This window comes from Triturus cristatus, chromosome 12 (assembly GCF_964204655.1).
Source record: "Triturus cristatus chromosome 12, aTriCri1.1, whole genome shotgun sequence".
Classification (NCBI taxonomy): Eukaryota; Metazoa; Chordata; class Amphibia; order Caudata; family Salamandridae; genus Triturus; species Triturus cristatus.
This window is the reverse complement of record NC_140595.1, coordinates 451,851,413-451,863,541: the sequence shown is the minus strand read 5'-3', so window position 1 is coordinate 451,863,541 and position 12,129 is coordinate 451,851,413.

Sequence of the window (12,129 nt, the reverse complement as noted above, 5' to 3'; positions counted from 1 at the left end):
GAGTTGACTATTGACTGCTTTTTCCATGACTTTCGCCGGATATGGGAGTAAGGAGATCGGTCTGAAGTTCTTGAGGTCGGTGGGGTCCGCCTAGGGTTTTTTCAGGAGAGGGTTGATCTCGGCATGTTTCCAGTCGTTGGGGAAGGGGTCGGTCTCGAAGGAGCGGTTGATGAGTCTTTTGAAGCTCGGGCGATGATGTCTGCAGCACTGTGGTAGATTGTGGGGGCAGGGGTCCGTGGGGACCCCGGAGTGAGTGGTATTCATATTCTTTAGGGTGTCTTCGATGCTGAGGGCTGTCCAGCTGTCCAGTGTCAGCTGCGTGGTGTGGGGATTGGTGGGTGTGGGTTCCTCGTGAGCATTGTTGTCATCAAAGTTGCTATAATTTGCTTGTAATGACTTTGCAGATTGCTGTCAAAACAGGGAAGAGAGATTACGAAAGTAGTCACTGAAAAGAAAAAGTCATTGCCTTCGCTGATGTTGCTGGAGCCTTAATATGAAGGGTATCAAGGTTGCGTTCATTGAACCAGACCCCTAGGTACTTGATGCTAGGTGCTCCTTCAATCTTCTTAGCATTGGAAAAAACAGAATGCAAACATTAGGACAACAGCACTTTAATGTAGCAAACTTACAGGACCCCAAGAACAAGAAGGCATTCGTCTTACAAATCAAAAACTGGTTATAGCTCCTGGCAGACACAGAAGATCAGTCTGCAATCCAGCCTGTTCTTTTCTTAACTGCTTGTCCACAGCATCAGCAATGCTCTGTATAATGACATTCACCAGGATTTTACTTGGGATTGGCGGAAGTGTGGTTCCACGTTAGTTACTACAGTTGGTCAATGAATGTATCTTTCTTTGGAATTTTGACGAGGGTGCTTTTGTTCCTATCATCTGGCACTTTCTTTCCCTTCCAAATCAATGTAAACAATGGATGAAGGACCTTGGCTGATGTTTCAGGGTCTTCCTTGAACATTTCTACATTCAGATTGTCTTGGCCAGGGGCTTTTCTTTTCGTGAGAAATCAGATGGCCGTGATGATTTCTTCTTTCTGTGGGAGGGTGGTGTACGCATCCAAGTCCGTATAAATTCTTTCCTCTTCCTAGTGTTTGTTGCTAGGCATGTTTCACTGATTTACACACATATTGAAAAGACCTTTTCCCATTTCTTGTTGACTGCGTCTGTATTTGGCTCAGACTGATCTTCTGTGTCTGCCAGGAGCTATAACCAGTTTTTGATTTGCAAGACAAATGCCTTCTTGGTCTTGGGGACCTGTAAGTTTGAAGTGCTGCTGTTCTAATGTTTGCATTCTGTTTTACCTGAGCTTCAGCTTCACAAGAGCGATCACAAGATGGTGATCACTCCTGATATCCACTCCTGTCCTCACTCTCACATCTTGCAGTAAATCAAAAAATGAAAAAAGGTGCTTGGTATGTAAATGGCAAGATTGAAGGAGCACCTAGCATCAAGTACCTAGGAGTCTGGCTCAATGAACGCGACCTTGATACCCTGCATATTGAGGCTCCAGCAACATCAGCGAAGGCAATTACTTTTTCTTTTCAGTGAGTACTTTGAAACCTAATTTCCCTGATTTTACAGCAATCTGCAAAGTCATTAAAAGCAAATGAATGCCCACCTTGGCATACAGAGAGTTTGTTCATCTAAATCATCCTACAAGCTGGCTAGGCCGGGCACAATGCCAAAGATGCAGTTGTTTATTCAAGCTACTGGCATGCTCTGCACAAGCTCAGTTCCATATGGAGTTCAACAAAATTATGCTTTGTTCGCCAGCTTTTTATCCATGTGTTACAAGCTTGCATTAGCTGAGTAGGGGTCGTTAAAAAACACTCCTGTGGAGACATTATCCAGGATTCGCAATCTGACACCTACAAGTTTATCCAGGTAGCATCTGGTTGCCAGAGACCTTTTGAAGACTACTTTGCCCCTAAAAACTATGACAAAAGTACTGATGAAGCAAGCAAGGCTCTTGTCAGCTTACGATGACTTACACTGTATTAACATCAAGAAATATGCTGACCTGAAAATTCCTCTATATCAACCACTATCTCGTCCGGTGTACTTGTCACTTTCTATGAACTTTACAGAAAAGTTCCAACTAATGTGCCTGAGGTTCGGATTACCTCTACTTAAAGCATACAAATAATACTGTCTGACTGGCACCTTGGACGTTACTTATAGGAGCTGTGGTTTATGAGGAGACGCGTTTATATGTTATATGCTGGTGCCCTTCTTTATGGTCACCTAGAAGATAATATATTCTTCCAATTTTCAGGCAGTTGAGCATAAGGGTCTGCAAAACAGCAGTAATTGAATGTCTGAAAGGTGACTCATGCCAACTGATGGCAAGATTTATTAAGTTGATCACAATTGCCTTATCAATGCCCAAAAATGTTACAACTTGAAAGCAAAGCCCATACCACTATGCGGGGCATGGTCCCATTCATGATAGACTGGGTGACCTTATTGTTAGCTGGCACTTTCACGTCCTGTACTTTAATTTTAGTATATATAGACAAAGGGTCAGCAACTGCACTTTTACTCAGCATTTGTCTAAGCTTTCATGCATCTCCCGTGACTGGTAGTAGGATTAGGGTTTGTGCTGCTATTTTGTTAATCGTGTGTCAGTGTACATTTGATCCTATTATTTGTATCTTTTATAAACTGAACGATACACAATCTCCTGTTGCTGCTATTATGAATGGAGCTTTTTGCTGCTACTTTTTTGTACATTATTAATCATGCGATTGTGTATACTTTTTACTTGTAAATGGTATACTTTGTAATCTGCCTGATACTGTACTTTTTAATTTGGGGTGCTTTTTTATTGTGAATGTTTGCTATGATTTTAATTAATCCTGCAATCAAAATAAACTTAAACTAAACTAAACTTGCAGTGAGCGTCTCCAGGTGCCACTTCTTATCAGGTGGTTGCTGTCTCTACCATTGGGTGAGCACCAAGTTAGTTTGTGATGGTGGAGGAAGAGAGTCCCTCTTATGACAAGATTATTTGTGGTGCAAAATTCAAACAGTCTTTCTCCATTGTCATTCAGTGTTCCCCATCCTTCCTTTCCCATTGCTTTGTCATGATTCACATTGTCATTTCTGACTTTGGCATTCAAGTCTCTCCATCACAATCTTCAAGGCGAGGTTTGACACAGCTTCAAGCTTGACTTACATCTCTTGGTAGAATGTGTCCTTGACTATTTCCTCTGTATCATTTGTTGGAGTATATCACTGGAGAATGGTGGTGTTGGTGTGTCTGCCTTTTAACCTGGCTGTCATTAGTCTGCTATTGACTGGCTTTCACTCAATTAGGCATTTCTCTGTCCCCTTTTTCAATATGATGGCTGCTCCTTCATGATGTTGGTCATCGTCCCTTCCTGTGTACAGTACCATTTTTTCTGTGGTGGTTTTTATTCTGCCAGATCCAGTCCACCTACTTTTGCTGTCCCCAAGAATGTGTAAGTTGTAGTGCTTCATCTCAGATGTTACTTGCAACAGCTTTCCTGTGTCATACATAGTACATACATTCAAGAATATGATTCTCATCTTGCATTTAGCAGTCAGAACTTCTGTCATCCTGCAAGTAGCTTCCGTACAACTTTAACTACTGTGAATCATGCATGTTTCATGCAGAGACACTAGAAGTCCTTTGTGCCCAGAAGATTTTGTGGCTTTTGCTACTGTTTCCATAACAAATGTTTTCATGAGACAAGGTTGTTAGCCTTGTGCCCAGCCCCCAACCTGGAGGACCAGTTGATCATGCTTCCTCTGGTCTCTACCCTGTGACCTGGCTTGGGCAAACCTGCCATGAGACTAAGCTCACACCAGCATAACTCTCCAGGCCCGTAAACATGCAAGCCCCTCGACGACTTCAAGGTGATGAACCTCCAAGAAGCCTTTGAAAGCATCTACCATGACAGCCTTGGGCATATGCTGAGAGCCTGTGGCATACCGAAATATATAGTTCTCCTCATCAAGAGATTCTATGATTAATTTGATCTGCAAGATGGGAAACAGTGAGCATAGCTTCAATATCAAGACCGGTGTGAGACAGGGATGTGTGATGCCACCGTTGCTTCTCACCTAGTCATTGACTGGGTGATGCTATGCACAACAGAAAACTAAGCCAGAGATATCAGATGGACCTTAGTTTCTACACTGGAGGACCTTGACTATGCGGATGACCACGCACATCAGTAAATGCAGGAAAAGATGTCTTGCCGCAACATCTATGCTCAGCAAGTGGGCCTGAAACTCAACACAAAGAAATCAGAAGTCGTGCCACTCAACATCCCAAACCCTTCACTAGTCAAGGTGGATGGGGAAGACCTATCCATGACTGAAAAAAGATGATGTAGAGGCAGGCAGTAACATCAAGAGCAGACTGAACAAGGCCAGGAATGCCTTCAAGATGCTGAACAATGTGTAAAGGCTTTCTCAGTATAGTGCCAACACCCAAGGTGAGACTTTACCACAGCTGCGTTCTGTCCACACTCTTGCATAGATCAGAATGCTTGTGGCTTCCACAGCAGTAAACTGTGAAGAATCTTTCTCTGTTTTTGGTTGTGAACCATCTCCAATCAGGAACTGCTCACCAGATGCAAGCAAGAAATTGTGGACACCATCAATTCTGAGAAAAAGATGGAGATAGATAGGACACACCATCAGAAGAGAACAAGATTCCATCATAGAAACTGCTCTCCAGTGGACCCTGGAAGGCAAACTGAAGAGAGAAGAACTGTGGGAACACAAATGAAGAACCTGAACCACAGCTGGTGCACCGTACAGAAACTTGCCCAAGACAGATAGTGGAGGTCCTTCATAGTTGCCCTACATGCCAGTTGGCATAACAGGAAATACGTAAATAAGAAGTAATAGCATCTTGTGACACACACAAGTTACCCCCTTCAAAAACCCTGAACACCAGTTTGAATCACCATCCAAAAATCATTTTTGTAGACACTGCATTGGGTTCTATTCTGATTGTGTCCTATTTCCACTTTAGAGGATGTCTTTTTCTGGTTTTCATGTCCAAGATGTTCAAGAACTTAACAACAGGATCTCCCACAGACCATTTGATGATACCCTTGCGGCAAATGGAAATATATTAATGCAAGAAAGCAAAGATACTCTATGCACCTGTTCTGTCTTCACTTTGATTTGGAGACTGTGTTTGACATTCATGAAAACCTAATGTTCAGCATTCATTTTTTAAACATCAAAGCTGGCTGCCAAGCATTAAGGAAGTGAAGAAATCCCTATTTTTTCCTGAACTGTAGTTCCGAATGGTCAATATTCTTTCATGTCTGTGATACCCGTGTTTTGCTCCATCTGTATTCCAACCCTGTGCTGGCCCAGCTCCTAATATAAGCTTTCACTGCTTGCCTAAGCTAATGGTTGGGCGCACCCAATGCCCAGGCTCACAGTAGTAAATGACCAACATTATTAACCAATAAGAACAGCTTCCCTAGAATTTCAAAGAGAGTCATAGTAGTAATGCATGCTCGTGTTAACTAGAGGTGAAATGGTCTCTTATTGTATGGATATCAGATATTTTGATTGAGACTGAATAGATGAGGGATGATACATTTACCATCCCATAGTATTTCATGCATGTCTGTCTTGCAACCAGTCATACTCGCCTCATTGCCATTAACAACGTCTTAGTTTCCTTATGCGCTAACGCTAGGAATAACCCATCTATTCAAAGAAGTGGATGCTGATTCAGCTCTTCTGACAAGACCCATTGCACCTATAGTGACATCCTGTTTTTTTTGGACCTGTGAATGGGTTTTTGCTGGGCAGCCCATTGTGTTACTGCCTGTTGATGACCGCTCTGAAGCAATACACTTTACATGCAGACAGGTATGTCTGGCACTCACAGAACTCCCCTACTTTCACGGCCAAGCCTACACCCTCATGGGAGCTCCTGCCATCTCAGTCTGGTGTAGTACATACATCACTAAAATATAGCAGCACTTGAAAAATGCACACCAGAAGTCCCTGCTGGGTCACGAAATATTGCATTAAACACATTCACAACAAAAATGAGCGAACTACCGAAACAGACTTCACTGCTTTGCCTCATCTTTGGTGAGGTGACCTTCTGGCGGCAAAGGCTCCTCGTGTGAAACTGAAGCTGGCCTCACGTGACACGTCACGTGACCAGAAAGGTTGTTGCTCGACCTTCCATTAGCTCGCATAACAAGCTTGGCAGAGGACAGAACCATCAATGTCAGGCAAAATACCTCCCTAATTAAGGTATTCCTATTGATTGGAATCTATTTGCATTAATGCAAGTCAATAGCAATAAGTTTCATCCCAGGAACGTTATTTATCCAGCCACCCACTCAGACTGATCAGTGATACTTCGGTGCAGCAAACTAATGCAAATGGAGGCTATTGTTATTCTGTGAGGTTAGGGATGAATTCATAGCGCAGCACGACATTTAAAAAGTGTTGTTTACCTTTTTGAAAAAGTTCCTTGTGATGTATCTTTTAAGAAATCACTGTTTGAATGGAAATAAGCATATTTCCATAATTCATTTAAATTCAGAGCTGGTCTCTGGAGCTCTAAACATTAGCATTGCTGGTACATTGTGTCTATTCATCCTGCATGTGATTTTATTATTTGCTGCTCTTTTGTGATTTTTAAAAAATAATTTTCTCTTCCCACACATTACTTTGAAAATAAAAGGAAAGCGCTCTGTTGTGCCAAAATACCATTTATTGAGAGGAGCATCACTGTCAAACACATTTGCTAGAGAACTGTCTGTTCGCAAGACCAGTCTGATGTAGCTATCAGCCTACAAATTATATTCAGTAGGTTTGAAAAGGTGTTTTGAATTGTTTAGCAGTAATTAATAGTTTAGGCTTCGAAAAGCTCCTCCATTTTAACAACTCTGGCCACTGCAGAGGCTGAAGACTTCCCGAGACCCGGACTTTTGCATTTCTGAGCAATGTAAATAACAGCCGTCGCTATCACCTAGTTTAATGATACACGATGTACCAACTTCACAGCCTTGGAAGACTGAGGACCTGTTGTATCCCTGTGCAGCGCTAGCGCAGTTACGACATGTACACCACCAGTAACTTTTTTTAGCTAGCCACGCCTATACGGGTCTTTGATATTATTGACCCCTGAGCATCAGGACGCCGGACTATACCAATGACTGTATGCCGGTGGGGAATGCAGATAAAGTCCCCCCCATCCCCCTTTGTTGTGTCAAAGTCAGTAGCATGCTGTTATTTGCAGGGTGGGTCTTTGACCAAGGGCTCTGTACTTGGGAGGGTTGGACATCCGATGTCAGGGAGGTATCCAGACTGGCTATTACACATAGTTCTGTGGCCGTCCTCTCACAGGGAGGGTCAGTTTCATCCCCTGGGCTGTCTTCCATGAGCTCCTGCTCAAGTAGGTCACAGCCTGAGTTTGCTTGCACTTTCCTAAAATAGGAAATGTTCCAGGTGACTGTTTCTGCTCCTCCCAGGGCAGTAATCATGGTCCCTTTCAAGGCCATGACAGTCCAGGGGGCCACTTCAAAGGGTAAATTAAATTTAACTCCGGGGTACCAATTCCACAACAGTATGAGATCTCTAGGCCGAACACTGTTGATTGCCTGCCGACAGTCAGAGTGGTTCTGGGGATTTGGGTGCTTGGCCCAGAGGGTGTGATGGGGAACGGTGTCTTGAATCTCTCATGCTAAGCATAGCGGCTAGGTGCTATCCCTTGGCACACGATTCTCCAGCAGAAACAAGTAGATAGCACTCTCCACATTTTTAGGTCTCGCCTGGAGTTAGCAGCGCGCATGCGAAGCTCTTGCCATACGAGGGCTACTTGAAATCAATACGGATTCCAAAGCTTTGAGAGGCGGTCTTGAAGCCCACGTATCTTTTTTATTCACTGGCATCATCCTCCATGCTAAATGCTGGCTCACGATAGGAAAGGTGGCTTATTAGTCCCTCCTTGTTACCGCTCTGTCCACTTTTGGCCTCGCCCACCGGGACTGGATCGTGTACTTGCGGAGTTACACGCTTTCCTTTAAAAGGCAGGAAGCACTCTTTCTTTATCATTTTGAGCGCGGGCCGTCTCGGCTGCGCTTGTTTTAATGTGCCTTGTTTTTCGAGTGCTTGTTCAAAGTGAATGCAAAAGAATGATAAGAGCCATTGCAGAGCTGCGCTCACCGGCAGCTAAGGAAGCCATCGCTAAAAAGATCTGTCACAGCAAATGCATTGTTCAATGCGAACAGCGCCGTTGTAAGCTCGAACAAGGCTTCACAAAAGGGGTGCCGGGAACACAAATTATTACCGTGCCGCATGCCAACCACTAGCCCACCGGTCGCTACTCACCATTACCGACAGCCATTGCGGAGGATCCTCTGGCAGGCGGAGGGGCAAGCACGCAGCTCCGGCTCTCCGGAGCCGCTCCGTGTAAGTCAGGCAGAGCTGCAGCCCCTACTGCAAAAGCAAGAAAGCTTCAAAATAGCAGTCCCAGTGCGAGCGGGGATGAGCAAAGCCGCGGCTTGATCCAGCTGCTGAGCGCAGCAACCCACAACACCGCCCATGACCAGAATTTTCTGTTTGGGTGCCTTGCCTTCTCCCCGGCTCACCTGCCCTCAGAGGGCTGGCTGCACCCTCACACGGGGACCTTTAAAGCCAGTAACAAAAAAAAAGGCATGTGCTCGCTAATCACTGTGCGCCTGTCCCCCACCGACATTCGCATGCAATTAAAAAGTCACGTAACCAGATGCATCATTAGTTTTGTGGGGGGTATTCTTCCTTAATTATGCAGAGAATATTTACAGGCGCGGAGCCAGAGCTGGAAATGGCCCCCGGAGCCCGGCGCTGGCCTTTGAGCTGCTGTAAACAAACCCCGTCAAAGGTGACTCTGAATGCTCCTCTGTGCAGGACCAACCAGCGAGGGCGACTACTGACACACACCGTTCTGGAACAGCAGCTGCACACAGCCGCAATGACTCTTTTGTACGGGAGGCACAACAGAGGTTTTATCTCATGTCCTAGAAATAAACCAACCTATGGGGGTGCCCAGATTCTAAATACAACTGTCCAGGAATACACTGTACTCGTTCTTAAGAGTATAAGCAACTCTTGTCTTGTTTCACTATGTTGTGCTACTAATGGCACACTTGCTAGGTAAAAGTGTGTACGGTGTCTTCAGTCAGTGCAGGCATCATAACCAACAGCGTTCTTCTTGCTGGTACCTGCAGACCCATACTGAAAATGACACAAGTCCCAGTATGCAAAGTGCATCTGGGTGAAATCAAACAGAAGAGCTGACCGTTTCATGACGCATGACATGGACCTACTTCACAATTAACACAATGTGAAAAAACTACTCTACTCAAATTTGTATATTGTATTACCGAACTTTGACTTCCAGTGGTACATGGTTTGTAATGAGAGTAGGTGACTACAACAGTACAATGCTGCAGCAAATCCTGCAAGCCACAAATGCGTCTAAAAGCAAAGCACAACTCAAAGTTGTATGTAAGTACACACCATTGGTCCTTTGTACCGCATTTTTGTAAAACAAAACCTGATTATACTCCTATTATGATCAGTAAGCAAATAGATTTTTGCCTGCAGTAGCTGTTCATTAAACGAGGCGAAAGCCCTCATCAATGTGTTTGACAAAATGTGCAGAGCTATTGGCGAAGCAGCCAATTGGCCGGCCCCTCCAGCCACTCTCATCCTGGTTAAATTAGGAGCAGCACCTTAGCAGCCTAAGTCCTTGCGTGTCCAGTGACAATGGCAAAAAACTCAAGTGTCAAAGTGCCACACGACTTGAGGCCACTGAAATAACTGGTAAGAGTTGAACTGCCACCCTCTTTTTTTTTTTTTTTGGCATGACTCTTTATTAATTTTTCAATGAAATAAACATGCATCATTACTTACAAGGTACAAGCTAATTTTTGCAGTCTGGGTACAGTAGCGGCTGCAAGAATTGCAAATCTCCTCTCCTCCCCTTTATTGGTAATGAGTCCAGTATCCCTCAATGAGCGGATGATTCTCCCCCATTATTGTGCGGAGATGCATCAAATACTGATCTGTGTTCTCCCGCTAGCTCGCTGTTACCTAGTTCCAGTGTTATAAGGGTTTGTTAGTCTTCGGGGTTATGGTGCGCAGTTTACGGCGTTCTGTTATTCGATTTGGCTTGTAAAGCTAGCAGGAGTGTGTCCCATTCTGTAATTAGTTTTCTTTTTCTCTCTCCCTTTATATACTTTAAGGCCCCCTCCATGTTGGTCGCACCCGTCTACAGTTTTTGTTACATGCCCCCCACACTCTCCTCCTTGCATGCAACCCTACCACCCCCTTCCGCATTGCCCTTTCTTGCTCCCCCCCTCCCATCTCGTGTTTTTCTTCTTCCACCTGCGTTGGCTGCCTCATAGCGTTATTACTTTCTTTACGTTCAGCTTTGTTTCACAGCAGCCTGCACTACTGTGCAACCTGTCTAAAACAAGCATTGAAAATGCAATAGGTCTCACCTTTGATTAACTTAACTCCATTTGTTTTGCTAATGGTATTGTATTCTAGCTTTGCATTATTTAGTAAATATTTGTGATATATTGTAGTTGTATGTAGTTAGAATTGTTTTGTTAGCTGTGTAGTAGTTTAAAGCATAGCGTTAGTAGGAAAAGAGCAGTGTTTCAGATTTGGGAGGTGAATGAATAGAAGAATAGTATGTGTGTTAATTTCGTATAGTGAGGATTACAATAGCATGAGGCAGACAAAAGGGGAAAGTGGAGAGCAAATATATGCTCATATCACAAATATACGCTAAATAATGCAAAGCTAGAATACAATACCATTAGCAAAGCAAATGTCTTTAACTTAATCAAAGGCGAGACCTCTTGCATTTTCAATGCTTGTTACTTTCTGCAGTTGCTATTCGATGACTTTAGTCACAGTTATTACAAACCTTTGCACTTTTCCATTTGCTTGGATTCAACGCTGTGTGATGCATCTGTGTTTTGTGTTGCAGGACAGAAGATATTTGGCCCGCTCTCTGCTGTTGAAAGGTGGTCATTTGTTAGTGCGGATTTCTCCTATAAGTCTGTGAATAGCCATGACTTTTTTTTATCTTTGGTATAACTTCAGACGCGGAGGTGGAGGAGAAGATTTCCTATTCAGGGGTAGCAGGAGAAGTCATCTGTGATGATGAGCATGTGCGTGCCACTGGGGAGGCTGATGAGATCTGTATTTGCGCATCGCCATGGGCCTGCGGGGCCCTCTTTCGTGATGACTGGGGAAGGTGGTTCAGGTTGATTACTCACTTGGCAGGTGGTGCAGTCTCTGACAGCTGCTCCCACACACTGTTCCAGGACGGGGAAATAGACGTTACTTCAGATCTTGCATTTCATTTTTACTACTCCTTGTTGCACCACATAACTCTATGAGCTAGCTTGATCACTTGTTGTCAGAGGCTGCTGGGTAGGACGAGGCGTGGGCCTCACGTGAGGAAACCTTCCACTGTCACAGAGAGCCCTTGTCACACCTGGTAGAGGGCTTTTGGTGTCAGTCTTGCATCTTCCATATGGCTGGCTAAGTGGCTATGTAAAACCTTTCAGTCACTGTCCCGAACTGCTTTGAAGGCTATCTGTGGGCAATTAACTTGCTCTGTGGCAGCCACAACATCTGACACGGACAAAGGTATCACCTTGGACCACTCTACCATGAGCCAGGCATATTCTTTGGTGTCTTGGGCTTCACTTGTTTCTGTCGCGGTGGCCTGCCAAGCATGTTGCAACAGGAAATTCACTAGAATGTGGGTTCTGGGTCTGTACACGATGGTGAAGTTGAAATCTTGCATCTGCAGGAACCACTTTTCGATCCTTAGGAGTGGTTTTGATGCTGACTCCATAAGAAGGGGAATTAACGGCTTGTGGTCCAAGTCGATTGTGAAGGGATGGCCACACAGGTGTATATGTAGAAATGGCAGCACCAGCACTAGATCTCAATAGCTTCCCTCTATATTTGTGAGTATTGCTGCTAAGTGGGTGTCAGAGTCCTGCTCGCATAGGAGACTGGGGTCCATTTACCGCAGCATTGACGTTGGGGTAGCACTGCCTCTGATCCAGTGTGGCTAGTGTCC